General features: G+C 44.4%; 1 protein-coding gene across 5 annotated transcripts in view; it reads left to right on the top strand.

The window, feature by feature from the left end:
• The window catches only part of LOC135556138 (discs large homolog 1-like protein), a 219995-nt gene that overhangs the window by 155107 nt on the left and 38789 nt on the right, over positions 1 to 26099 (top strand). The window contains exon 1 of one of the 5 annotated variants that reach the window (XM_064989081.1): positions 10793 to 10842. The exons of 3 other annotated variants lie outside the window; for them this stretch is intronic. The gene's annotated coding sequence lies outside the window, so the exon portion shown is untranslated. Of the gene's footprint in view, positions 1 to 10792; positions 10843 to 15059; positions 15345 to 26099 lie in introns of those variants that run through there. One more of the 5 variants, XM_064989080.1, reaches the window with a different exon arrangement.

Raw genomic sequence — 26099 nt, 5'->3', positions numbered from 1 at the left:
AGCGTCATACCCAAGAAGGCTTGAGGCTGTAATCCCTGCCAAAGGTGCTTCAACAAAGATCTGAGTAAAGAGTCTGAAAACTTATGTAAATGTCATATTTCAGTTTTTGTTGTTTTAATAGATTTTTGGGTATTGTGTGTAGCTTGATGAGGGATTTTTTATTTTAGAATAAGGCTGTAACCTAACAAAATGTTGAAAAATTCTGAACACTTTCCGAATGAACTGTATGTCTGCTGTTGACTTTTTTCCTCTCACCTCGACACCATCACTTTGAAAGTACAAGTACGTGTCCAAATCCATATCAAGAACTGACATAAATACAGCCTCTTCCACAGTGTAAAGTCATGGCCACTTCGGCTCCGTCATTTTAAGAGGTTTAGTGATTTTTAAATTTTAAAAGTCAAATGACAGCATTCCCTGTTTCCGGTTTCTGGTTGATGACACCAGCTACACAAATACGACAACAGGTTGAGTTCATTTTACGATGTTGACGTAGATATTATTTTGAGAAAAACAAGGCCGTTTGAGGCCGCTATAGTAATTTGATAAAAGGCCATTGACGGCCGCAATGCGTTCTAAAGGGTTAAACCAGAATACACCATTTCCACATCCCCTATTATGTTCCAAGGCTGTGCCAGCCCAAATGATACAGGCTGGGGTGGCTGGGGTATGGTAATGCATTAGCAGAGTAGAGAGTTCTCCAGCCCTACACCCATCACTAGTCATACCCAGCCAAGTGATTTGGAAGTAAAATACCAGGCAGCCTGTGCATATGTTGTGTCTGTAATGCCTAATTCCCTGCATGCATTAGCAGTCAGATGTGAGGGAATAATGGGGACTTAATGTTGGGCTGTGTTTGGCTGAGGCGGTTGTACGCACTCTCTCCTTCCCTGGCACTTAGCTAAAGGGCCCTACCTTTTGTCTGGGAAGGCTGTTGTGTGTGTTAAAGTGTGCGTGCTTGCTTACATGTGTAGGTTGAGGGTGTTCATACATCATGCTGGTGTTTGGTCAGAGAGAGGGTCTCTTCATCTAGTTGACCAGAGGACCAGTGGGTTCCCAGTCCTGGTACAGTCTTGCTATAGTTACTTAGTCTGGTACACAGAGAACAGCACCGCACATGCCATGCCTGATGATCCACAGAGACTTGTACTGTGGCCCAGCTGAAACAGCAGATGTGCTTAATGACTGTGTATGCAGGGGTGGGCAATTCCAGTGCTGAAGGGCCTGATTGGTGTCACAGTTTTGCCCCAGCCCCAGCTAACACACATGACTCCAATAATCACCTAATCATGATCTTCAGTTTAGAATGCAATTTGATTAAATCAGCTGTGTTTGCTAGGAACGGAGAAAAAGTGTGACACCAATCAGGCCCTCGAGGACTGGAGTTGCCCACCCCTGGGTAATGGGTTACTGGGTTCGCTGTAATGTGCGTGTCTGACTGAGCCTGCCGTGCTCAGTCAGGGGAACCAGGTATAGACTTCCTACACAGCGGCTGTGTCCCAATCCAAAGGCATCTGCCTTGTCGATTACCTCTCATTCTACCTTCCCTTCAGCCAAATTGAAATGAGACGAATCGACACAATGTTGGATAGTACTGTTTTCCTAGGTGCTCTTTCTAATAAAGGACAACGATTTGACCTACAACTGGATGGTAATGTTGGAAGTTGGTTGTGTCAGTCAGACAGACAGTTAAATCACTGTGCCACTTACAGTTCCTGTTGATCCACTCCAAAACAGCACACTTTGATCAGCACGACTTAAGTGAGCTCAGGGATCTGTGCCTAATGGTTGGAGGTGTGTGTGTGTGTGTGTGTGTGTGTGTGTGTGTGTGTGTGTGTGTGTGTGTGTGTGTGTGTGTGTGTGTGTGTGATGGTGTGTTAACACCCTAATGGGATGGCTGCGGTATTAGTCAGTGTTATGTACTCTGCACTGGAAGAGCTTAAAAGCAGACAGACATACACAAAGACAGGCTGAGTGTTAGTCTTTCAGGAGGTCTTTCAGGGGTCTTTCAGGAGGGCTTAGGTGTTGCTGTAAGAGATTAAACATGAGATCTGCCTGCCTGCTCATGGTACAATAATCGCTAAACTCTTAGTTGATTTTGTCGCAAATCTGAGTGTTGATACTATACTCTCCTATATGGGGTTGCTTTCTCTCTCTCCTAGGCCGTTTGAACACTGTAGAAATGCTGCCTTTATTCTCTAATGTCCGATTTCCTTTCTCCCTAGAACATTACATGAAATGTAATTTCATTCAATTGTTATAATATACATCATTAAGCGGCAGCACTAATGGAGTCAATGGTCTGGATGTGAAACTGAATGATGATTGATGGTAAAGAGGAAACTGGAGTCCTGAGGAACAATCAATGTTTCACAGATCCTTTTGCCCTCTATTGATGTGCACAGAAGGAGCACAGACAGTACTTAAAGGGATACAGCCAGGCTAGTATAAGCATTGATAACCCTAAAGCAATGCCGTCCAATGTCACTCACTTCACGCTGTCTAAATTGTAGGCCAAAATCATCAACTCATAATAACTTTGCCCATCGCTTTCGCTAAATATAATACAGCATTGTAAAAATACTTGAAAGTACTACTTCAGTACTTTACTATTTATATTTTTGGGCAACTTTTACTTTTACTTCATTCCTAAAGACAATAATTAACTTTTTACTCCATACATTTTCCCTGAAAAGTACTCGTTACATTTTGAATGCTTAGCAGGACAGGAAAATGGTTTAATTCACACACTTATCAAGTGAACATCCCTGGTCATCCCTACTGCCTCTGATCTGGCGGACTTACTTAACAGGGTGAGTGTTGGAGCGTGCTATCCATAAATAAAGTAAAATAGTGCCTTCTGGTTTGCTTAATATAAGGAATTTGAAATGATTTATACTTTTACTATTACTTTTGATTATTAAGTATATTTTAGTAATTTTACTGGGTGATTTTCACTTTCACTTCGATTAAGGTACTTTTACTCAATTATGACACTTGGGTACTTTTTCCACCACTGGACTTTGATATTCTGTGTATTGAGCTGTGTATTGTAACATTGAACTGTGCAAAAAATACCATAAAACTCTGTATGCACTGCAGCATGATTTATGCAGTAGATTTTCTGTAACAATGTCCATGAGAGGGAGATTTTAGATTGTCTGTCAGTTTGTGGTGTTTGTAGACAAGGAGGGATTGGAACCAGATCATAGTATCAATGAAACCATTAATCCAAACTATTGTCAGCCTAACCTGGAAGACATTAAGTATGAGTTGTTTTGTCAGGATAGCCTTCCGTCTTCCCTGTTAATGTGTGGTGGGGAAGGACTTTAAACACATACTAGGGTACTATTCATTAGCTTTAACCTTCTATTCCTTCTCTCCACTTCTCTCTTTCTCTCACTCGCTCTGAATGTAATCTGAGTAAGATTAGATCTTCCCATCCCAACGCATTAAAGAACAAACACACACACACACACACATTCAAGGTTGTCATTTAAAAAATCTCAAATTATCACTTTAATGAAAATATATATTTTATTTTAGTTTATTATACTACTGCCATCAACATTTTTATTAATTTTAACACTTTAAAATTGACAGCAATAATTGCAAAACTCAACCAATTGCAATACTCTAAGTTCTTAGAATGGAAATTCTTCATACTCCCATGACTTGTATTGCTATTGTGAACCATGTTATGTGATAGTGATGACTGTAAATTGCAGCATCGGCATGTCAGTGTCAGATTGGAGAGAGAGAGAGCACCATCTGTGTGTGTAAGATGGAGGCTGCCAGTTTGGGGCCAGTGTGCCAGGGCAGGGACCCAGGAGGACAGGGGGGCAGAGCTGGGCTCCGGAACAACCAATACCCTTCTACATAATTAACAGTGTGTGTGTGTCAAATCAAATTGTATTGGTCACATCCATGTGTTTAGCAGATGTTATCGCGGTTGTAGCGAAATGCTTGTGCTTCTAGCTCTGACAGTGCAGTAATATCTAACAAGTAATATTTAACAGTTTCACAACATATACCCAAGATACACATAAATCTAAGTAAGAAATGGATTAAGAATATTTACATTTTTACATTTACATTTAAGTCATTTAGCAGACGCTCTTATCCAGAGCGACTTACAAATTGGTGAATTCACCTTCTGACATCCAGTGGAACAGCCACTTTACAATAGTGCATCTAAATCATTAAGGGGGGGTGGTGAGAAGGATTACTTATCCTATCCTAGGTATTCCTTGAAGAGGTGGGGTTTCAGGTGTCTCCGGAAGGTGGTGATTGACTCCGCTGTCCTGGCGTCGTGAGGGAGTTTGTTCCACCATTGGGGGGCCAGAGCAGCGAACAGTTTTGACTGGGCTGAGCGGGAACTGTACTTCCTCAATGGTAGGGAGGCGAGCAGGCCAGAGGTGGATGAACGCAGTGCCCTTGCTTGGGTGTAGGGCCTGATCAGAGCCTGGAGGTACTGCGGTGCCGTTCCCCTCACAGCTCCGTAGGCAAGCACCATGGTCTTGTAGCGGATGCGAGCTTCAACTGGAAGCCAGTGGAGAGAGCGGAGGAGCGGGGTGACGTGAGAGAACTTGGGAAGGTTGAACACCAGACGGGCTGCGGCGTTCTGGATGAGTTGTAGGGGTTTAATGGCACAGGCAGGGAGCCCAGCCAGCAGCGAGTTGCAGTAATCCAGACGGGAGATGACAAGTGCCTGGATTAGGACCTGCGCCGCTTCCTGTGTGAGGCAGGGTCGTACTCTGCGGATGTTGTAGAGCATGAACCTACAGGAACGGGCCACCGCCATGATGTTGGTTGAGAACGACAGGGTGTTGTCCAGGATCACGCCAAGGTTCTTAGCGCTCTGGGAGGAGGACACAATGGAGTTGTCAACCGTGATGGCGAGATCATGGAACGGGCAGTCCTTCCCCGGGAGGAAGAGCAGCTCCGTCTTGCTGAGGTTCAGCTTGAGGTGGTGATCCGTCATCCACACTGATATGTCTGCCAGACATGCAGAGATGCGATTCGCCACCTGGTCATCAGAAGGGGGAAAGGAGAAGATTAATTGTGTGTCGTCTGCATAGCAATGATAGGAGAGACCATGTGAGGTTATGACAGAGCCAAGTGACTTGGTGTATAGCGAGAATAGGAGAGGGCCTAGAACAGAGCCCTGGGGGACACCAGTGGTGAGAGCGCGTGGCGAGGAGACAGATTCTCGCCACGCCACCTGGTAGGAGCGACCTGTCAGGTAGGACGCAATCCAAGCGTGGGCCGCGCCGGAGATGCCCAACTCGGAGAGGGTGGAGAGCAGGATCTGATGGTTCACAGTATCGAAGGCAGCCGATAGGTCTAGAAGGATGAGAGCAGAGGAGAGAGAGTTAGCTTTATATATACATATATGTCAGAGCGGCATTGGGCTAAAATACAGTAGAATAGTATAGAGTACAGTTTACACACATGAGATGAGTAATGCAAGATACGGAGACATTATTAAAATGGCTAGTGGTCCATTTCTAAAAGTGGCCAGTGATTCCTAATCTAGGTCTATAGGCAGCCGCCTCTGATGTGTTAGTGATGGCTGTTCAGTAGTCTGATGGCCTTGAGATAGAAGCTGTTTTTCAGTCTTTCGATTCCAGCTTTGATGCACCTGTACTGACCTCGCATTCTGGATGATAGCAAGGTGAACAGGCAGTGGCTCGGGTGGTTGATGTCCTTGATGATCTTTTTGGCCTTCCTATGGCATCGGGTGCTGTAGGTGTCCAGGAGGGCGGCATGTTTGCCCCCAGTAATGCGTTGTGCAGACCGCACCACCTTCTGGAGAGCTTTGCGGTTGTGGGTGGTGCATTTGCCATACCAGGCCTGACAGGATGCTCTCAATTGTTCATCTGTAAAAGTTTGTGAGGGTTTCAGGTGTTAAGCCAAATTTCTTTAGCCTCCGGAGGTTGAAGAATCGCTGTTGCGCCTTCTTCACCACACTGTCTGTGTGGGTGGACCATTTCAGTTTGTCTGTGATGTGTATGCCGAGGAACTTGAAGCTTTCCACCTTCTCCACTGCGGTCCCATCGATGAAGATAGGGGGGTGGTCCCTCTGCTGTTTCCTGAAGTCCACGATCATATCCTTAGTTTTGTTGACGTTGAGTGAGAGGTTATTTTCCTGGCACAATACTCCCAGAGCCCTCACCTCCTCCCTGTAGGCTGTCTCATCGTTGTTGGTAATCAAACCTACCACTGTTGTGTCGTCTGCAGACTTGATGATTGAGTTGGAGGCGTGCTTGGCCACGCAGTCATGGGTGAACAGGGTGTACAGGAGGGGGCTGAGCACGCACCCTTGTGGGGCCCCAGTGTTGAGTGTTCACCACCTGGGGGCGACCAGTCAGGAAGTCCAGGACCCAGTTGCACAGGGCGGGGTTCAGACTCAGGGCCTCAAGCTTGATGATGAGCTTGGAGGGTACTATGGTGTTTAATGCTATAAATATAAATAAATATATATAAATATACACCGTAGCAGTCAAAACTTTGGACACACCTACTTTCTTTATTTTATTTTTCTAATAGTGAAGACATCAAAACTATGAAATAACACATGGAGTCATGTGGTAAGCAAAAAAGTGTTAAAACAAATCAAAATATATTTTAGATTCTTCAAAGTACGCACCCTGTACCTTGATGACAGCTTTGCACACTCTTGACATTCTCTCAACCAGCTTCACCTGGAATGCTTTTCCAACAGTCTTGAAGGAGTTCCCACATATGCTGAGCACTTGTTGACTGCTTTTCCTTCACTCTGTGGTCCAACTCATCCCAAACCATCTCAATTGGGTTGAGGTTGGATGATTGTGGAGGCCAGGTCATCTGATGCAGCACTCCATCACTCTCCTTCTTGGTCAAGTAGCCCTTACACAGCCTGGAGGTGTGTTGGATCATTGTCCTGTTGAAAAACAAATGGTAGTCCCACTGAGCGCAAACCAGATGGGATGGTGTATTGCTGCAGAATGCTTTGTCAGCCATGCTGGTTAAATGTGCCTTGAATTCTTAATAATTCAGACAGTGTCACCAGCAAAGCACCATCACACCTCCTCCTCGATGCTTCACGGTGGGATCCACACATGCAGAGATCATCCGTTCACCTACTCTGCATCTCAGAAAGACATGGAGGTTGGAACCAAAAATCTCAAATTTGGACTCAGACCAAAGGACAGATTTCCAGCGGCCTAATATCCATTGCTCATGTTTCTTGGCCCAAGCAAGTCATTTCTTCTTATTGGTAGTGGTTTCTTTGCAGCAGATCGACCATGAAGTCCTGATTCACGCAGTCTCCTCTGAACAGTTGATGTTAAGATGTGTCTGTTACTTGAACTTTGAAGCTTTTATTTGGGATGCAATTTCTGAGGCTGCTAACTCTAATGGACTAATGTCCATTTCTCGTGTTTCTTGGCCCAAGCAAGTCTCTTCTTATTGGTGTCCTTTAGTAATGGTTTCTTTGCGGCAATTTGACCATGAATGTCTGATTCACGCAGTCTCCTCTGAACAATTGATGTTGAGATGTGTCTGTTACGTGAACTCTGAAGCATTTATATTGGCTGCAATTTGAGGCTCTAATTAACTCTAATAAATGTATCCTCTGCAGCAGAGGTAACTCTGGGTCTTCCTTTCCTGTGACGGTCCTCATGAGAGCCAGTTTCATCATAGCGCTTAATGGTTTATGCGACTGCACTTGAAGAAACTCAAAGTTCTTAACATTTTCTGTATTGCCTGACCTTCATGTCTTAAAGTACTGATGGACTTTTGTTTTGCTTTGCTTATTCGGGCTGTTCTTGCCATAATATGGACTTGGTCATTTAACATATAGGGCTATTTTCTGTATACCACTCCTACCTTGTCACAACACAACTGATTGACTCAAACACATTAAGAAGGAAAGAAATTCCACAAATCAACTTTTAACAAGGCACACCTGTTAATTGAAATGCATTCCAGGTGACTAACTCATGAATGTGGTTGAGAGTATGCCAAGAGTGTGCAAAGCTGTCAAGGCTACTTTGAGGATTTTAAAATATGACATATTTATATTTTTTAAACACTTTTTTGGTTACTACATGATTTGATATGTGTTATTTCATAGTTTTGATGTCTTCACTATTATTCTTCAATGTAGAAAATAGTAAAAATAAAGAGAAATTCGTAGATGTGTCCAAACGTTTGAATGCTACTGTAATTCTAACACATTACGGGAATTCTACGTGAGACTAATGGACATTCAATTTGACATGAAGCTTCTTTTCATCTGTTTTGTCCAATCATAAGCATGCATTTCTTTGCATAATACTTTCTGCAATCCTCTCATTGGCCGATAACGTCTTTCATTTGCGCATGCTTCGTGAGCTCAATGAGCTGAACTGGCTTTCTCACACACGAGCGATCACTTGAATCACTCCTCTCTTTTGAATTGATGCACAGTCAGGACACTTCAATTGTAACTTACCTCTATTAGAAACAATAATGTATTTGATCATTTTTGCTTTCATATAGGCCATTTCTGCTCTGATCACATCAGAAGTTCTATTTTGCCATGTGCACTGGGCAAATGCGAGTTGTGATATTTTTTCTGATTATTATCATTTAACCCCCTCCGACAGAGTGAGGTGAAAATTAGAATTGTAAATTGTTTAACCTATAGCCTAAATGATTAATTATGGCTGACATTGGTTACTATCTGCCACTATAGCAATGTTGCCAGCTAAGTTATAAGAGGGGACAATAGGCCTAGTTGGACAAGGCTAAGAGGTACATACAGTATTATGTGATTATAATGACTGTGACTAAAACTAGACTAAAATTGTCCAGAGTTTTAGTTGACTGATAACAACTAAAACTAATGAAGGATGAAATTACTAAAACACGGCTAAAAGACTAAAAGGCATTTTAAGACAAATTAAATCTGAAATAGCTGTGAAAATAAACACTGGTGTGTGCATGCGTGTGCATGTGTGGGTGCATATGTCTTGGGTAGGGGAAGTTTGCATACACTATGGTTTGGATGAAAAGATTATGACCATCTGTGCAAAATAGTATTGTCTAATAACAGTATATAGAGGCCTTTGGAAGGGTGTGTGTACTAGGCAGCATACAGGTCGAAAAGTCTGCGTAAATGTGTGTGTAAGCTACATTACACAGAGCAGAAAATGTGTGTGTGTGTACAGTGCAAGTATTCAGACCCCTTGACTTGCTCCATATTTTGTAAAGTTACAGCCTTATTCTAAAATTGATAAAAATGTTTATTTTCCTCATCAAATCGACACACCCCCCATAATGACAAAGCAAAAACAGGTTTTTATAAATGTTAGCAAATGTATAATTTAAAAACCCAGGAAATATTGCATTTACATAAGTATTCAGAACCTTTACTCAGTGCCGTTGAAGCACTTTAGGCAGCGATTACAGCCTTGAGTCTTCTTGTGTCTGACACTACAAGCTTGGCACACCTGTATTTGGGGAGTTTCTCCCATTCTTCTCTGCAAATCCTCTCACGCTCTGTCAGGTTGGATGGTGAACTATTTTCAGGTCTCTCCAGAGATGTTCGATTGGGTTCAAGTCCAGGCTCTGGCTGGGCCACCCGAGGACATTCAGAGACTTGTCCCAAAGCCACTCCTGTGTTGTGTTGGCTGTGTGTTTAGGGTTGTTGTCCTGTTGGAAGGTGAACCGTCACCTCAGTCTGAAGTTCTGAGCTCTCTCGACCAGGTTTTCATCAAGGATTTCTCTGTACTTTGCGCCGTTCTCTTTCCCTCGGTCCTGACTAGTCTCCCAGTCTGTTCAGCTAAAAAACATCCGTAGGGATGCTTCACCATAGGGATGGTGCCAGGTTTCCTCCAGACGTGATTCTTGGCATTCAGGCCAAAGAGTTCAATCTTGGTTTCATCAGACCATCATGGTCTGAGAGGCCTTTTGGCAAACTCCAAGCGGGCTGTCATGTGCCTTTTACTGAGGAGTGGCTTACATCTGGCCATTCTACCATAAAGGCCTGATTGGTGGAGTGCTGCAGAGATGGTTGTCCTTCTGGACGGTTCTCCCATCTCCATAGAGGAACTCTGGAGCTCTGTCAGAGTGACTATCCGGTTCTTGGTCACCTCTTGACCAAGGGCATTCTCCCCTGATTGCTCAGTTTGGCCAGGTAGCCAGATCTAGGAAGAGTCTTAGTGGTTCCAAACTTCTTCCATTTAAGAGCGGAGGTCACTGGGGACCTTCATTGCTGCAGAAATGTTTTGGTACACTTCTGTGCCCCGACACAGATCTGTGCCTTGACACAATCCTGTCTTGGATTTTGGCTTGGTTTTTGCTCTGACATGCATAATCAACTGTGGGACCTCTTGTAATGGTGCCGGAGGGGATGGCTGCTGTTGCTTGTTTTTTCACATTGTTTGTAACTTCGTTTGTACATAATGTTGCTGCTACCATCTCTTATGACCGAAAAGAGCTTCTGGACATCAGAACAGCCATTACTCACCTTGAACTGGACAAAGAATATTTCTTTAATGAGTCGGATGAAAGGGATTTACTCCAGACACCCGAACAGGCCCTCATCCCCATCAATCGCAGGAGAAAAAGACAGATTTCACAGAAGGAGATCAGGGTGCCTTGTAAGGATCCAGCGACAAGTGGCTAATCTGCCTTTTCGATCGGTACTATTGGCCAATGTACCATCTCTGGACAGTAAAGTGGATGAACTACAAGCACGTATATCCTAATGGGACATTAAAAACTAAAATCTTATTTTCACAGAGTTGTGGCTGAATGACGTACATCTGGTGGGTTACACACTGTATCGCCAGGATGGAACAGCAGCCTCTGGTAAGACAAAGGCTGGTTGTCTATGTATATTTGTAAACAACAGCTGGTGCACGATACCTAAGGAAGTCTCAAGGTTTTGCATGCCTGAGGTAGAGTATCTCATGATAAGCTGTTTCTACCAAGAGAGTTTATCTATATTCTTCGTAGCTGTCTATTTACCACCACAAACTGATGCTGGCACTAGGACCACACTCAATGAGCTGTATACAGCCATAAGCAAACAGGAAAATGTTTATCCAGAAGTGGCTGGGGACTTTAATGCAGGGAAACTTAAATCTGTTTTATCTCATTTCTACCAGCATGTTAAATGTGCAGTCAGAGGGGGGGAAAAATAACTCTAGTCAACCTTTACACCACACACAGAGAAGCGTACAAAGCTCTCCCTCGCCCTCCATTTGGTCATTCCGACCATAATTCTATCCTCCTGATTCCTGCTTACAAGCAAAATCTAAAGCAAGAAGCACTAGTGACTTGGTCAATAACAAAGTGGTCAGATGAAGCACATTTTTAAAATTTATTTTATTTCACCTTTATTTAACCAGGTAAGCTCGTTGAGAACAAGTTCTCATTTGCAACTGCGACCTGGCCAAGATAAAGTATAGCAGTTCGACACATACAACACAGAGTTACACATGGAAGGAACATAACATACAGTCAATAATACAGTAGGAAAAAAAGTCTATATACAGTGAGTGCAAATTAGGTCAAATAAGGAAGTTAAGGCAATAAATAGGCCATGGTGGCGAAGTAATTACAATATGGCAATTAAACACTGGAATGGTAGATGTGCAAAAGATGGATGTTCATGTCGAGATACTGTGGTGCAAAAGGAGCAAAATAAATAAATACAGTATGGGAATGAGGTAGATAGATGGGCTGTATACAGATGGGCTATGAACAGGTGCAGTGATCTGTGAGCTACTCTGACAGCTGGTTCTTAAAGCTAGTGTGGGAGATGGGAATCTCCAGCTTCAGTGATTTTTGCAGTTCGTTCCAGTCAGTGGCAGCAGAGAACTGGAAGGAAAGGCGACCTGAGATAGGGCGGGGCTTTACCTAGCAGAGACTTGTAGATAACCTGTAGCCAGTGGGTTTGGCGACGAGTATGAAGCGAGGGCCAGCCAACGAGAGCGTAAAGGTCGCAGTGGTGGGTAGTATATGGGGCTTTGGTGACAAAACGGATGGCACTGTGATAGACTACATCCAGTTTGCTGAGTAGAGTGTTGGAGGCTATTTTATAGATGACATCGCAGAAGTCAAGGATCGGTAGGATGGTCAATTTTACGAGGGCATGTTTGGCAGCATGACTGAAGGATGCTTTGTTGCAATATAGGAAGCCGATTCTAGATTTAGTTTCGGATTGGAGATGCTTAATGTGAGTCTGGAAGGAGAGTTTACAGTCTAGCCAGACACCTAGGTATTTGTAGTTATCCACGTATTCTAAGTCAGAGCCATCCAGAGTAGTGATGCTGGATTTGCGGGCAGGTGCGGGCAATGATCGGTTGAATAGCATGCATTTAGTTTTATTTGCGTTTAAGAGCCGTTGGAGGCCACGGAAGGAGAGTTGTATGGCATTGAAGCTCGTCTGGAGGTTAGTTTATTAAGTGTCCAAAGAAGGGCCCGAAGTATACAGAATGGTGTCGTCTGTGTAGAGGTGGATTAGAGAATCACCAGCAGCAAAAGTGACATCATTGATGTATACAGAGAAATGAGTCTGTCCGAGAATTGAAACCTGTGGCACCCCCATAGAGACTGGCTTCAGAATGTATTCGATGGGCCTCGTAAACCAACAGTCCGTTGTGCTCTAGACAGCTAGCATTCAGGGGACGTTAGCTGCGAAGGTCGGAAGGTGAGAAGGTTCAGAGCTTGCGATAGGAATCCGGGGATATGGAGAGAAAAATGGGTCCGGTATGCTCTGGTTGAATCGTGTTGTACAAACTGGCGAGAGCTTTCCGAGCTAGAGGTCAGCTGGCGAGTTAGCTGGCTAGTTTATGTTAGAGAGTTTCCAGTAAGAGTCAAAGAAAAATACGTTAGAGAAAAATATAAAAAGATATGCGAATAAAAATATATATACATAGGACACGACAAGACAAAGGACAAATACTTCTGACTGCTACGCCATCTTGGATAGTGAAGAAGATGCTGAGCTCTAGGACTGTTTTGCTAGCACAGACTGGAATATGTTCCGGAAATCTTCTGCTGTCATTGAGGAGTATAACACATCAGTCACTGGCTAGATCAATAAGTGCATTGATGACTTCATCCCCACAGTGACTGTACGTACATACCCCAACCAGAAGCCATGAATTACAGGCAACATCCGCACTGCGCTAAAGGGAAAAGCTGCTGCTTTTAAGGAGCGGGACTATAACCCCCAAGCTTACAAGAAATCCCGCTATGCCCTCCGACGAACTATCAAACAGGCTAAGCATCAATACAGGACTAAGGTCGAATCGTGCCACAGCGGCTCCAATTCTTCGGATGTGGCAGGGCTTGTAAACTATTACAGACTACAAAGGGAAGTACAGCCGAGAGCTGCCAAGTGACACGAGCCTACCAGACGAGCTAAATTACTTCTATGCTCGCTTCGCCGCAAGGAACACTGAAACATGCATGAGAGCATCAGCTGTTCTGGACGACTGTGTGATTACACTCTCCGTAGCCGATGTGAGTAAGAACTTTAAACGGGTCAAAATTCACAAGGCTGCAGGACCAGACGGATTACCAGGACGTGTACTCCGAGCTTGCACACCATAGTGCCGTCAAAGCTCATCACTAAGCTAAAACCCTGTGACTAAACACCTCCCTTTGCAACTGGATCCTGGACTTCCTGACAGGCTGCCCCCAGGTGGTTTTGGGTAAGTAACAACACATCCACCATGCTGATCTTAAACACGGGGACCCCTCAGGCGTGCATGCTTAGTCCTCTCCTGAACTCCCTGTTCACTCATGACTGCATGGACAGGCATGACCCCAACACTGTCATTAAGTATGCAGATGACACAACAGTGTCAATGGCCTGATCACTGACAAGACATCCTGTAGGGAGGAGGTCAGAGACCTGGCCGTGTGGTGCCAGGAAAACAACCTCTCCCTCAAGGACAAAGGAGATGATTGTGGACTAGAGGAAAAGGAGGACCAAGCACGCCCCCATTCTCATTGACAGGTTGAGTGTTTCAAGTTCCTTAGTGTTCACATCACCAACAAACTAACATGGTCCAATCAAACCAAGACAGTTGTGAAGATGGCACGACAAAACCTATTCCCCCTCAGGAGACTGAAAAGATTTGGCATGGGTCCTCAGATCCTCAAAAGGTTCTACAGCTGCACCATCGAGAGCATCCTGACTAGTTGCGTCACTGCCTGGTATGGCAACTTCTCGTCTTCCGTCCGCAAGACACTGCAAAGGGTAGTGCGTACGTTCCAGTACATCACTGGGGCCAAGCTTCCTGCCATCCAGGACCTCTATACCTGGCGGTGTCAGAGGAAGGCCCTAAAAAGACTCCAGCCACCCTAGGCAAAGACTGTTCTCTCTGCTAACGCATGGCAAGCGGTACCAGAGCACCAAGTCTAGGTCCAAGAGGCTTCTAAACAGCTTCTACCCCCAAGCCATAAGACTCCTGAACATCTAATAAAATGGCTACCCAGACTATTTGCTTTTCCCCCCCTTTTACACTGCTGCTACTCTACTAACCGGTGTCCCCGCACATTGACTCTGTACCGGTACCCCCTGTACATAGCCTTTGCTATTGTTATTTTACTGCTGCTCTTTAATTATTTTTCTTAAATCTGCATTGTTGGTTAAGGGCTTGTAAGTAAGCATTTCACTGTAAGGTCTACCTGTTGTATTCGGCGCATGTCACAAATACATTTTGATTTGGTTTGATATATAGACATGTTTGTGCTTTTCCAAATCAAGTTTTTTATACATTTGCAAAACATTTCTAAAAACCTGTTTTTGTTTTGTCATTATGGGTTATTGTGTGTAGATTGATGAGGAAAATAAACAATTAAAAACATTTTAGAATAAGGCTGGAACGTAACAAAATGTGGAAACAGGGAAGGGGTCTGAATACTTTCCGAATTCTCTGTATATGTATGTTGCACAGGGCAGAGGGCTGCTATGACTATGTCAGCCCTGTAGCACGTTGCCTTGCACAAGGGGGAGGGGTGAGTGCAGGAGTGATAGGGGGATGGAGAGAGGGAGAAATGCGGTGGGAGAAAAAGAGGAGGTGGGAGAGTGTGTTAGCATCTGTTGGTTTTTAGTTCTGGCTGACAAAAGCTGGAAGACAGACAGAGCGTAGTATCTCTACACAGACAAACACATGCACTGGAGCCAACGTGGAGCAGACACTAGAGAGAGCTCGTCTTCACTACCACACACTCACACGCCGGCACTGGAACACACACTCAGAGAGTAGCGACCAGGCGCTAATCCAGAGAGAAACAGTATTTTCACTCTTTCGCTCTCACCGGTGAGAAGCTATTCCTCAGCAGAGCAGCATGTAAGTACAGCCTTGTCTTTCAGAGATAAAACAATAGACATAGTACATTGGGCAGCTTGATTCCTTCCGTGTGTGTGTGTGTGTGTGTGTGTGTGTGTGTGTGTGAGCCCCAGTACAATTGGATTACTCAGCCTTAATTAGATTCTGTGTACAGTAATGGCTTGGGGATGGTAGTACGATATGGTACACGGCGACGCACAGACAGCAAAGTGCTCTGCTGAGCTCCTTTCTGCTGCCTGCCGCTATGTCTGAGATGAGAGAGGAGACAAACACACATGCTTTAGCACGCAACACAGCAGTATTCTGTTTCGAAAAAGGCATTTTTAAGACTTCTGCAGGAAGGAATTCAGCAGAATTCTCCCTCTTCTGGTGTTTCTATGTGACTGTTGTTTCAAACTGGATTTGCCCCATTGGGTTTTGGGGGAGGGGGGGGGGGATTGTGCTTGCCTTAGTTTCACCTTTTAACACAACTGCCTGTGTGTGTGTGTGTGTGTGTGTGTGTGTGTGTGTGTGTGTGTGTGTGTGTGTGTGTGTGTGTGTGTGTGTGTGTGTGTACCTTTTATATAATCTAGGAAGGATTTTTAGAGTAAGTGTTTTTCTGCCTCCTATGTTTTAATGTTTGTTGCTGTAATAATTCAGGGCGTTTCTCTTGACAGTTGTTTAAAATATTACTGCACTGAAGACGGCTAGGAAACAAGACACGGTAATAGATTTATAACCTTGGAAATTACATCTGTGGGATTTCTAGGTCAGTGAGATGTGTTTCCCACATATGTGGCCACAAAGAGGGCCGGACTGGGCAGAGCGATGCACCCTATCACAGGTTTTTTTTGGGGGGGGGGGGGCTTAAAATAAATGGACATATTCCTGTTTTGTGGCATTTTGCAAAGGCTCTATGTTATACCGATCACACTATACGTTTTGTTGTGTGTAGACGTGGTTGTCCTTGTTTGATAGAGTCATTGGACGTCTTTCAGCGATTTTCCTATCGGCAGATTCATTGCTAAATACAATGTGACACACTTTTTTCAGTTTCAGAAAGACTACAACCCAAGATGGGCTTTTTTTGAAAGGGATGCAGACAAAACACACATTCCTCTGGTCAAAACTGAAAGAACTGACCAGACCACAATGGCTTCAAATGATTCCTCTCATCAACACAAGTTCGGTATACAGTGCCTTAGGAAAGTATTCAGACCCCTTGACTTTTTCCACATTTTGTTACTTTACAGTCTTATTCTAAAATGTATTACATTTTTTTTATTTTCCTCATCAATCTACACACAATACCCCATAATGACAAAGCAAAAACCGTTTTTACATTTTGCAAATGTATTACAAATGAAAAAACTAACATTTACATAAGTATTCAGACCCTTTACTCAGTACTTTGTTGAAGCACCTTTGGCAGCGATTACAGCATCGAGTCTTCTTGGGTATGGCGCTACAAGCTTGGCACACCTGTATTTGTGCTTGGGGTCGTTGTCCTTTTAGAAGGTGAACCTTCACCCCAGTCTGAGGTTCTGAGTGTTCTGGAGTAGATTTTCATCAAGGATCTCTTTGTACTTTGCTCCGTTCATATTTGTCTGGATCATGACTAATCTTCCAGTCCCTGTAGCTGGAAAAACAACCCCACAGCATGATGCTGCCACCACCATGCTTTGCTGTAGTGATGGTGCAAAGTTTCCTCCAGACGTGACACTTGGCATTCAGGTCAAAGGGTTCAATTTCAATTTTGTCAGACCAGTGAATCTTGTTTCTCAAACTCCAACCGGGCTGTCATGTGTCTTTTACAGAGGAGTGGCCCGATTGGTGAAGTGCTGCAGAGATAGTTTTCCTTCTGGAAGTTTCCCCCACCTCCACAGAGGAACTCTGGAACTCTGTCAGAGTGACCATAAGATTCTTGGTCACTTCCCTGACCAAACCCTTCTTCCCCGATTGCTCAGTTTGGCTGGGTGACCAACTCTTGGAAGAGCCTTGGTGTTTCCAAATTTCTTCCATTTAAGAATGATGGAGGCCACTGTGTTCTTAGGGACCTTCAGTGCTGCAAAAATGTTTTGGTACCCTTCCCCAGATCTGTGTCTCGACCCAATCCTATCTCAGAGCTCTACAGACAATTCCTTCAACCTCATGGCTTGGGTTTTGCTCTGACATGCACTGTCAACTGTGGGACCTTGTATAGACAGGTGTGTGCCTTTCCAAATCATGTTCAATCAATTGCATTTACCACAGGTTAACTCCAATCAAATTGTAGAAACTTCTCAAGGATGATCAATGGAAACAGGACACACCTGAGCTCAATTTCTAGTCTCATAGAAAAGGATCCTAATACTTACGTAAATAAAGTATTTTGGTTTTTAATATTTATATTTGCTAAAATGTAAAACAAACTGTTTTTGCCTTGTCGTTATAGGGTATTGTGTGTAGATTGCTGAGGACACTTTTATTTGATACATTTTAGAATAAGGGTGTAACGGAACAAAATGTAGTAAAAGTCAAGGGTCTGAATACTTTCCTTAGGCACTGTAAAGCGAAGAGGATTCAAATCAGCATTGGATTTAAAAAGAAGCTCATCTACAGCAAATGCCAGCACGAAGATGCCGGCAAATAAAGTAGCTTGGTGAGTTATTTTTTAAGCAAGCCACCTAGCTGGCTAGCTTTTAGTTTATCTACTGAAACCGATATTGTGGGGGGAAATATATACATGTTTATGTTTGCTAACTCAGGTAGCTAGCTAAAATGATTGGAGTCCTATCTTGCATGATGCCTAACAGTTGTGAATAACAATTATTGGCTATTCAGAAATCTAGCTTGCTAAGTTTACTAACAGTAACATTTCTAAAACTGATAAACTGGCTTTACTAGAAACATTTCTGGCTGTAGCTAGGTACTATCTGCCTACCTAGGTATATTTGTAGGGTTTGGTCACTGCAACGGTTGAGGGTTATGCCATATTTCGTTCTATTAGGCTATATGTTGTCCCAAATGTAATCTCTGCCTGTGCACATGCAGTCACATTGTATAGTGATTGGAGACAGGCGCAGGAATACGTAATAGTTTTTTTTTTCTTTCTACACCCAAACAAAGGAGCAACGTGTAAACCTCTAAATAACACACGGGACGAAACACGTAAAACAAGTGCACAATAACACGTAGCATGGAAGCCGATACAATAGCACAGGTACTCACATGACCAACGGATATGATTAACAATAACAATAACCGACAAGGAGAATGGGGAACAGAGGGCACTTACATATATTCATACTAATCAGGCGGAATGGGAAGCGTGCGTAATGAGACAAGACAGTCCGGGGGTTGGTGGTAATGAAACCAGTTCAGTGATGCCTAGAAGGCCGATGATGTAGACCTCCGGAGCTGGTTAACGGAATAGGAAGCAATACCTTGGGGATCCGTGACAGTACCCCCCCCCCCCCTCCGACGCGCTGCACCACCAGCGGGACACCTTGGGGACGCGGTGCGGGTCAGTCAGGGAACCAAAGCTGAAAATCCCTGGTCAGTGAAGCGTCCAGGATGTCAACCGCAGAAACCCAGCACTGCTCCTCTGGGCCTCCCTTGATGTCCAGAGGAGGAGGCAGGGCAACACTGGGTCCAGCCTCAGCGAGGGGACCAGGCACCACTGGCCTGAGGAGAGACGCATGAAAAGTCGGGTTAATTCGGTAATCAGCAGAGAGTTGCAAATGGTACAGTTCTCATTAACCCTCCTCAGGACTTTAAACAACCCAAAATAACCGCGGGCTCAGCTTGAGCCGACGCATGGCCCACTGGAGATGAGTGTGCACAGCGTTCTAGGTCTCCTCTGTGCCGACGAAACCACTTGTCTACCGCAGAGGCCTCGGTCTGCCTCGGATGCCAAGGTGCCAGGGCCGGCTGATACCCCAACACGTGCTGGAAAGGAGTGTGGTTAGTGGAGGAGTGGTGGTGTGAATTATGCTTGTATTCAGCCCAAGGTAGAAAATTTGCCTGCTTCTCAGTCCTGACAGTAACACCTCAGGAACCTGCCCACTTCCTGATTGACCCTCTCCACCTGCCCATTAGCTTGACGGTACCCAGAGAGGTGAGACTGGCTGTGACCCCCAGGTGTTCCATGAACGCTTTCCATACGTATGAGGTGAACTGAGGGCCACAATCTTACACAATGCCCTCTGGGGTGCAGGAAGACGTGCGTAAAAAAAGCCTCCACGGTTTGCATGGCAGACGGGAGCCCAGGCAGAGGAAGGAGGCGACAAGCTTTGGAAAACTGGTCCACAACTACGAGAACGGTGGTGTTACCCTTGGAGGGAGGAAGGTCAGTGACAAAGTCCACCAAGTGGTGAGACCAGGGTCATTGTGGAACCGGCAGGGAAGGAGCTTTCCATGAGGGAGGTGTATGGGTGTTTTAGACTGGGCAGAGATGGAGCAGGAGGAGACGTAAACACGGATGTCCCTCGCCAAGTTTGGTCACCAGTACTTCTCTGTCAGGCAGGCGATGGTACGGCCTATCCCAGGATGACTCGACACAGGCTCCCAGGTAAGGAGACGATCCCGCACACCCATGGGCACGTAGGCGTGGTTCTCCGGACACAGTGCAGGTGCGGGTTCCATATGCAGAGCTTGCAGGATGTCAGGGTCAACTTCCCACAACACTGGCGCGATGATACAGGACGTCATGGAGGTGAGACAGGGTGTCCGACCTTGGCGAACCCCAGGAATCGCTGGACTGCTTTCACAGAGTTGGGGATGGGCCATGACCTGACTGCACTGAAGCGTTGCTCCTCCAGCTCCACTCCCTCTGTGGATATGAGGTAGCCCAAAAAGGATACGGACGGCTGGAAAAACAAACACTTCTCTTGTTTGACATACAGATCATGCTCCAACAGTCTTCCCAGCACAGACCTGACAAAGGAGACATGCTGGGCACAGTCAGCAGAATAGAGCAAAATGTTGTCTATATAAAACACTATGCCCCATCCCAGCATGTCCCGAAACACTTCGTTAAAGGCCTGGAAGACCGATGGCGCATTAGACAGGCCAAAAGGCATTACAAGTTACCCGTAATGGCCCGCGGTTGTGGAAAAAGCCATTTTCCATTTGTCACCTGCACAGATGCGAACCAGAATGTACGCGCTCCTCAAGTCCAGTTTCGTGAAGTACTGCGCCCGTGCATTTATTTGATAACTGTTGAGGGGTGAAGGATAACTGAAATTAACGGTGGCTTTATTTAGAGTTCGATAATCAATAACAAAAAAGAAGCTTGAGGAGGCTGGTGACAAAAATGGGAAGATAAAACCCTGTTGAATACTCTCCTGTACGTAAGTCTCCATGGCCTCGGTCTCCACATAGGAGAGGGGATAGACGTGTCCTCTTGGGAGGGCTGCGTCAGACCGCAGGTCAATGGCACAGTCCCAGGGCGATGAGTAGTCAGGCGTGTAGCCTGGGTCTTAGAGAAAACCCAGTGCAGATCCTGGTATTTCTCCGGTAACTCCACTTGAGGGTGTGGTCCGGACTTTCCACCATAGTGGTGTTGACAGACACCACGAGACACCACCCCTGACACTCCTTCGACAACCCAGCTATCTCCCCTTTGACCAGGAAATAACAGGGTTATGCCAACTCAACCAGGGGAGACCTAAAACAGGGTGTGTGGGGGTGTCTATAATCAAAAGGTGATCTATTCTAAATGAGTGTCATGGGTCAGCAGAGAAACAGGAACAGTGATGTGATGTACGAGCTCTGTCCCTATTAGATGATTATCCAGGACTCGAACCGGAATGAGTGACTGTAGTGGAACCAAAGGAATGCGTAATGCAGTGAACAGTGCGCTATCTTAAAGATTCCCGGCAGCTCCGGAATCAGAGCTAACGGAAGTGAGGGGCTAGGTGTCACGCCCTGGTCTTAGTATTTTGTGTTTTCTTTATCTTTTTGGTCAGGCCAGGGTGTGACATGGGTTTTTGTATGTGGTGTGTTTTTTCTTGGGGTTTTTTCACATGTATTGGGATGGTAGCTTAGTGGGGTGTTCTAGGTGAATCTATGGCTGTCTGAAGTGGTTCTCAATCAGAGGCAGGTGTTTATCTTTGTCTCTGATTGGGAACCATATATAGGCAGCCATATTCTTTGAGTGTTTCGTGGGTGATTGTCCTTATGTCCTTTTGTTCCTGTTCTGTGTTAGTTTACACCAGTTTAGGCTGTTTCGGTTTTTGTTACGTTTATTGTTTTGTAGTGTTTGTGTGTAGTGTGTCTTTTCATTAAACATGAATCTCAATAGCCACCCCGCATTTTGGTCCGACTCTCCTTCACCTATAGAAAGCCATTACACTAGGGTATTTAAATGGGAAAACACACTGGTTGAGTTGACAGAAAAAGGAGGGAAAATCTTGCATCCTACCTGGGTTGGAGGAGGATAATTCCCTGGCTTGCCACCTCCTCGCCTATTAGTGGATAGAGGGCAGGTCAGGGAGAAATGACCCCTTTCTCCACAATAGGAGCAGAGGTCCAGATTCCTCCTTTTCCTATGCTCTGCCTCAGGCAAACGTGCAGAACCCACCTCCATCAGCTCTGGCCATGGAGCAGGTGTAGCCATGGGCTCCGGATTCCGCACAGGTCTTCGTCGGGACCGCATGAGGTTGTCCAAACAAATCGACATGCTGATGAGCTGGTCAAGTGACAGGTTGTCATCACGGCAGGCTAACTCCAGCTGTGCCTCCTCCCGCAGTCCGCTGCAGAACACAGTGGCCAGGGCCACCTCGTTCCATCCTGTGGAGACCACGATGGTCCGGAACTCCAGAGCGAACTCCAAGTCCTAGCTCCCTGGCGTAGTCGGAGTAGGCGCGGGGTCAAAGCGCTCCAGGAGGGACAAGGGTATGCCGTGGTTCGGCTCAGATGAGGTGGAAGCAGGTAGTGGTGCCGGAACCTGGAGGGGAATGTGCAGTCCATCCAAACGCAGAGTGGTTGCTGACATGCTGTCCATGGCGCTGCCAAGTCGGGAGAGACAGTCCTCTTGATGCTGGACTGTCTCTGCGATGTTTGACAGCTCAGTCTTTCCTGCTGTCTGCATTTAGTGGGTCGGGTATTCTGTCATACGTAATAGGGGGTTTTGTTTTCTCCACCCAAACAAAAGAGCGAGATGTAAACCTCTAAATAATACACGGGACGAGAACCGTAAAACAAGTGCACACTAAAAGTAATTTTTTCAACAATTGTTTATAGATAGATTATTTCACTTAAAATGCAGTATATCACAATTCCAGTGGGTCAGAAGTTTACATACACTAAGTTGACTGTGCCTTTCAACAGCTTAGAAAATTCCAGGAAATGTCATGGCTTTAGAAGCTTCTGATAGGCTAATTGACATCATTTGAGTTAATTGGAAGTGTACCTGTGGATGTATTTCAAAGCCTACCTTCCAGCTCAGTGCCTCTTTGCTTGATATCATGGGAAAATCAAAAGAAATCGGCCAAGACCTCAGATAATTAAATTGTAGACCTCCGCAAATCTGGTTCGTCCTTGGGAGTAATTTCCAAACGCCTGAAGGTACCACGTTCATCTGTACTAACAATAGTACACAAGTATAAACAACATGGGATCACTCAGCCGTCATACCGCTCAGCAAGGAGACACGTTCTGTCTCCAAGAGACAAAAGTACTTTGGTGCGAAGAGTGCAAATCAATCCCAGAACAGCAAAGGACCGTGTGAAGATGCTGGAGGAAACAGGTACAAGACTTTTACTGTGGATAAAAATACAAGTCCTATTATCGACAAAACCTGAAAGGCAGCTCAGCAAGGAAGAAGCCACTGCTCCAAAATCATCATAAAAAAGCCAGACTATGGTTAGCAACTGCACATGGGGACAAAGATTGTACTTTTTGGAGAAATGTCATCTAGTCTGATGAAACAAAAATATAACTGTTTGACCATAATGACCATCGTTATGTTTGGAGGAAAAATAGGAATGCTTGCGAGCCAAAGAACACCATCCCAACCATGAAGCACGGGGGCGGCAGCATCATGTTGTGGGGGTGCTTTGCTGCAGGATGGACTGATGCACTTCACAAAGTAGATGGCATCATGAGGGAGGGTAAATATGTGGATATATTGAAGAAACATCTCAAGACACCAGTCAGGAAGTTAAAGCTTGGTAGCAAATTAGTCTTGCAAATGGACAATGACCCCAAGCATACTTCCAAAGTTGTGGAAAAAGGGCTTAAGGACAACAAAGTCAAGGTATTTTAGTGGCCATCACAAAGCCCTGACCTCAATCCAAAATTCACCCAACTTTTGTGGGAAGCTTGTGGAATGCTACCTGAAACATTTGACCCAAGTTAAACAATTTAAAGGCAATGTTACCAAATACTAATTGAGTGTCTGTCAACTTTTGACCCACTTGGAATGTGATGAAAGAAAAGAATGCTAAAATAATTTATTTTCTACTATTATTCAGACATTTCACATTCTTAAAATAAAGTGGTGATCCTAACTGACCTAAGACAGGGAATTTTTATGAGGATTAAATGTCAGGAATTGTGAAAAACCAAGTTTAAATGTATTTGGTAAGTGTAGGTGCATGTAAACCTACGACTTCAACTGTATATACACAACCATTTAAAAGTTTGGGGTAGAAATGTTCCTGTTTTTGTCAATTAAAATGACATAAATTTAATCAGAAATAAAGTGTATACATTGTTAATGTTGTAAATGACTATTGTAGCTGGAAGCAGCTGCTTTTTAATGGAATATGAACATAGGCATACAGGTGCCTATTATAAGCAACCATCTCTCCTGTATTTCAATGGCACGTTGTGCACGTTGTAATCCAAGTTTATCATTTTAAAAGGCTAATTGATCATTAGGGAAAAAAATGCAATTATGTTAGCACAGCTAAAAACTGTTGTCCACCTTAAAGAAGCAATAAAACTGGCCTTCTTTAGACTAGTTGGGTATCTGAAGCATTTGCCGGTTCAATTACAGGCTCAAAATGACCAGAAGCAAGGTAATTTCTGTCTGTGTTCTTTTGCCCATCTTAATATTTTAAGAGATATGGCTTTCTCTTTGCAACTCTGCCTTGGTTATAGACACAGCTGTGACTATAACCAAGGGAATTCTCTTTGGAGGTAATATGGTCGGCATTTGATTGTGAGGTATTCTTGGCCTTGTGAACAAAAGGACTTGGGTTTCTGTGTGTTATTACAATCACACCATGAGTAGTCAATCATGAAACATACACCCCTGCCTTTGTTCTTTCCGGAGAGTTATTTATTATTGTCTGCGCAATGTACTGAGAACACAGCTGGCTGTATGGACGGGAGCAGTATTTCACAAGAAATCCATGTTTCCGTGAAACAGAGTATGTTACAATCCCTGATGTCTCTCTGGAAGGAGATCCACGCTCAGAGCTCACCTACTTTATTATCCAGAAACTGAACATTAGTGAGTATTATACTCGGAAGAGGTGGATAGTGTGCACGCCTCCTGAGTCGGACTAGAAGTCCACTCCAAATACCTCTTGTAACGGCGTTCTTCGTTTGTCGAAAGAAAGTCGGACCGAAATGCAGCGTGTTGGTTACTCATGTTCTTTAATGGAACAAATGACGATACACGAAACAACTATTAAATACAGAAAACAACAAAACGGAACGTGAAACCTATTACAGCCTATCTGGTGAACACTACACAGAGACAGGAACAATCACCCATGAAATACAAAGTGAAACCCTGGCTACCTAAATACGGTTCCCAATCAGAGACAACGAGAATCACCTGACTCTGATTGAGAACCGCCTCAGGCAGCCAAACCTATGCAACACACACCCCTAATCAGCCACAATCCCAATAACTAAAAAACCCCACTAAGAAATACAACAAACAATAAACCCATGTCACACCCTGGCCTGACCAACTAATTAACTAAAACACAAAATACTAAGACCAAGGCGTGACACCTCTTCTCCACCGGCGTTGTTTTGGAGCAGCCTCTGGAATAAGTTCAATTGCCCCGAACAAAGGATCCAAATCAGGAATGTCATATTCCTGGTCGTAATGCTGGTGAGTTACCGCCGATCTGATATCTTAAAGTTATTTCTGACTGTATGTAATAACACAAAGAAATTGGGCTAATAATGTAAGAAATAACACACACACAAAATACTACAAAATTGCTTCGGAGCTAGAAGCCGAGCTTATGATGCTCTTAATTATCTATTATAGATGTGTTTTGGTTTTGCTCAAAGCATTACAGAACTTCTACCAAGCCCTAAATCAGTTTATAACTCTCTCACCTAGACATGTCTGCATGGGATAACTGATTTCAGTCTTAATAACCTGTTGGGGTAGGGGGCAGCATTGTCACTTTTTGAGGAATTGCTTGCCCAAACTGAACTGCCTCCTACTCTGTCCCAGATGCTAATATATGCATATTAGTATTAATATCGGATAGAAAACACTGAAGTTTCTAAAACTGTTTGAATGATGTCTGTGAGTATAACAGAACTCATATGGCAAGCAAAAACCTGAGAAGAAATCCAAACAGGAAGTGGGAAGTCGAATATCAAAACACTGCCTATTCAAATCCCTGATAGTTATGGATTTGCATGCACTTCCCGGGGCTTCCACTAGATATCACCGTCTTTAGATCCTAGTTTTAAGATTATACTGTAAAGGAGGGGCTCATGTGACCTCTTTTAGTGAGTGGTCTAACAGAGCGCCTTGGTCTCATGAAGCACGCTCCCGAGAGAGTTAGCTCCGTTCCAAAGCTTTTATTC

Source organism: Oncorhynchus masou, chromosome 15, assembly GCF_036934945.1.
Source record: "Oncorhynchus masou masou isolate Uvic2021 chromosome 15, UVic_Omas_1.1, whole genome shotgun sequence".
Classification (NCBI taxonomy): domain Eukaryota; kingdom Metazoa; phylum Chordata; class Actinopteri; order Salmoniformes; family Salmonidae; genus Oncorhynchus; species Oncorhynchus masou.
Note: the sequence above shows the minus strand (reverse complement) of the source record. Positions and strands in the feature narration are given on the sequence as shown.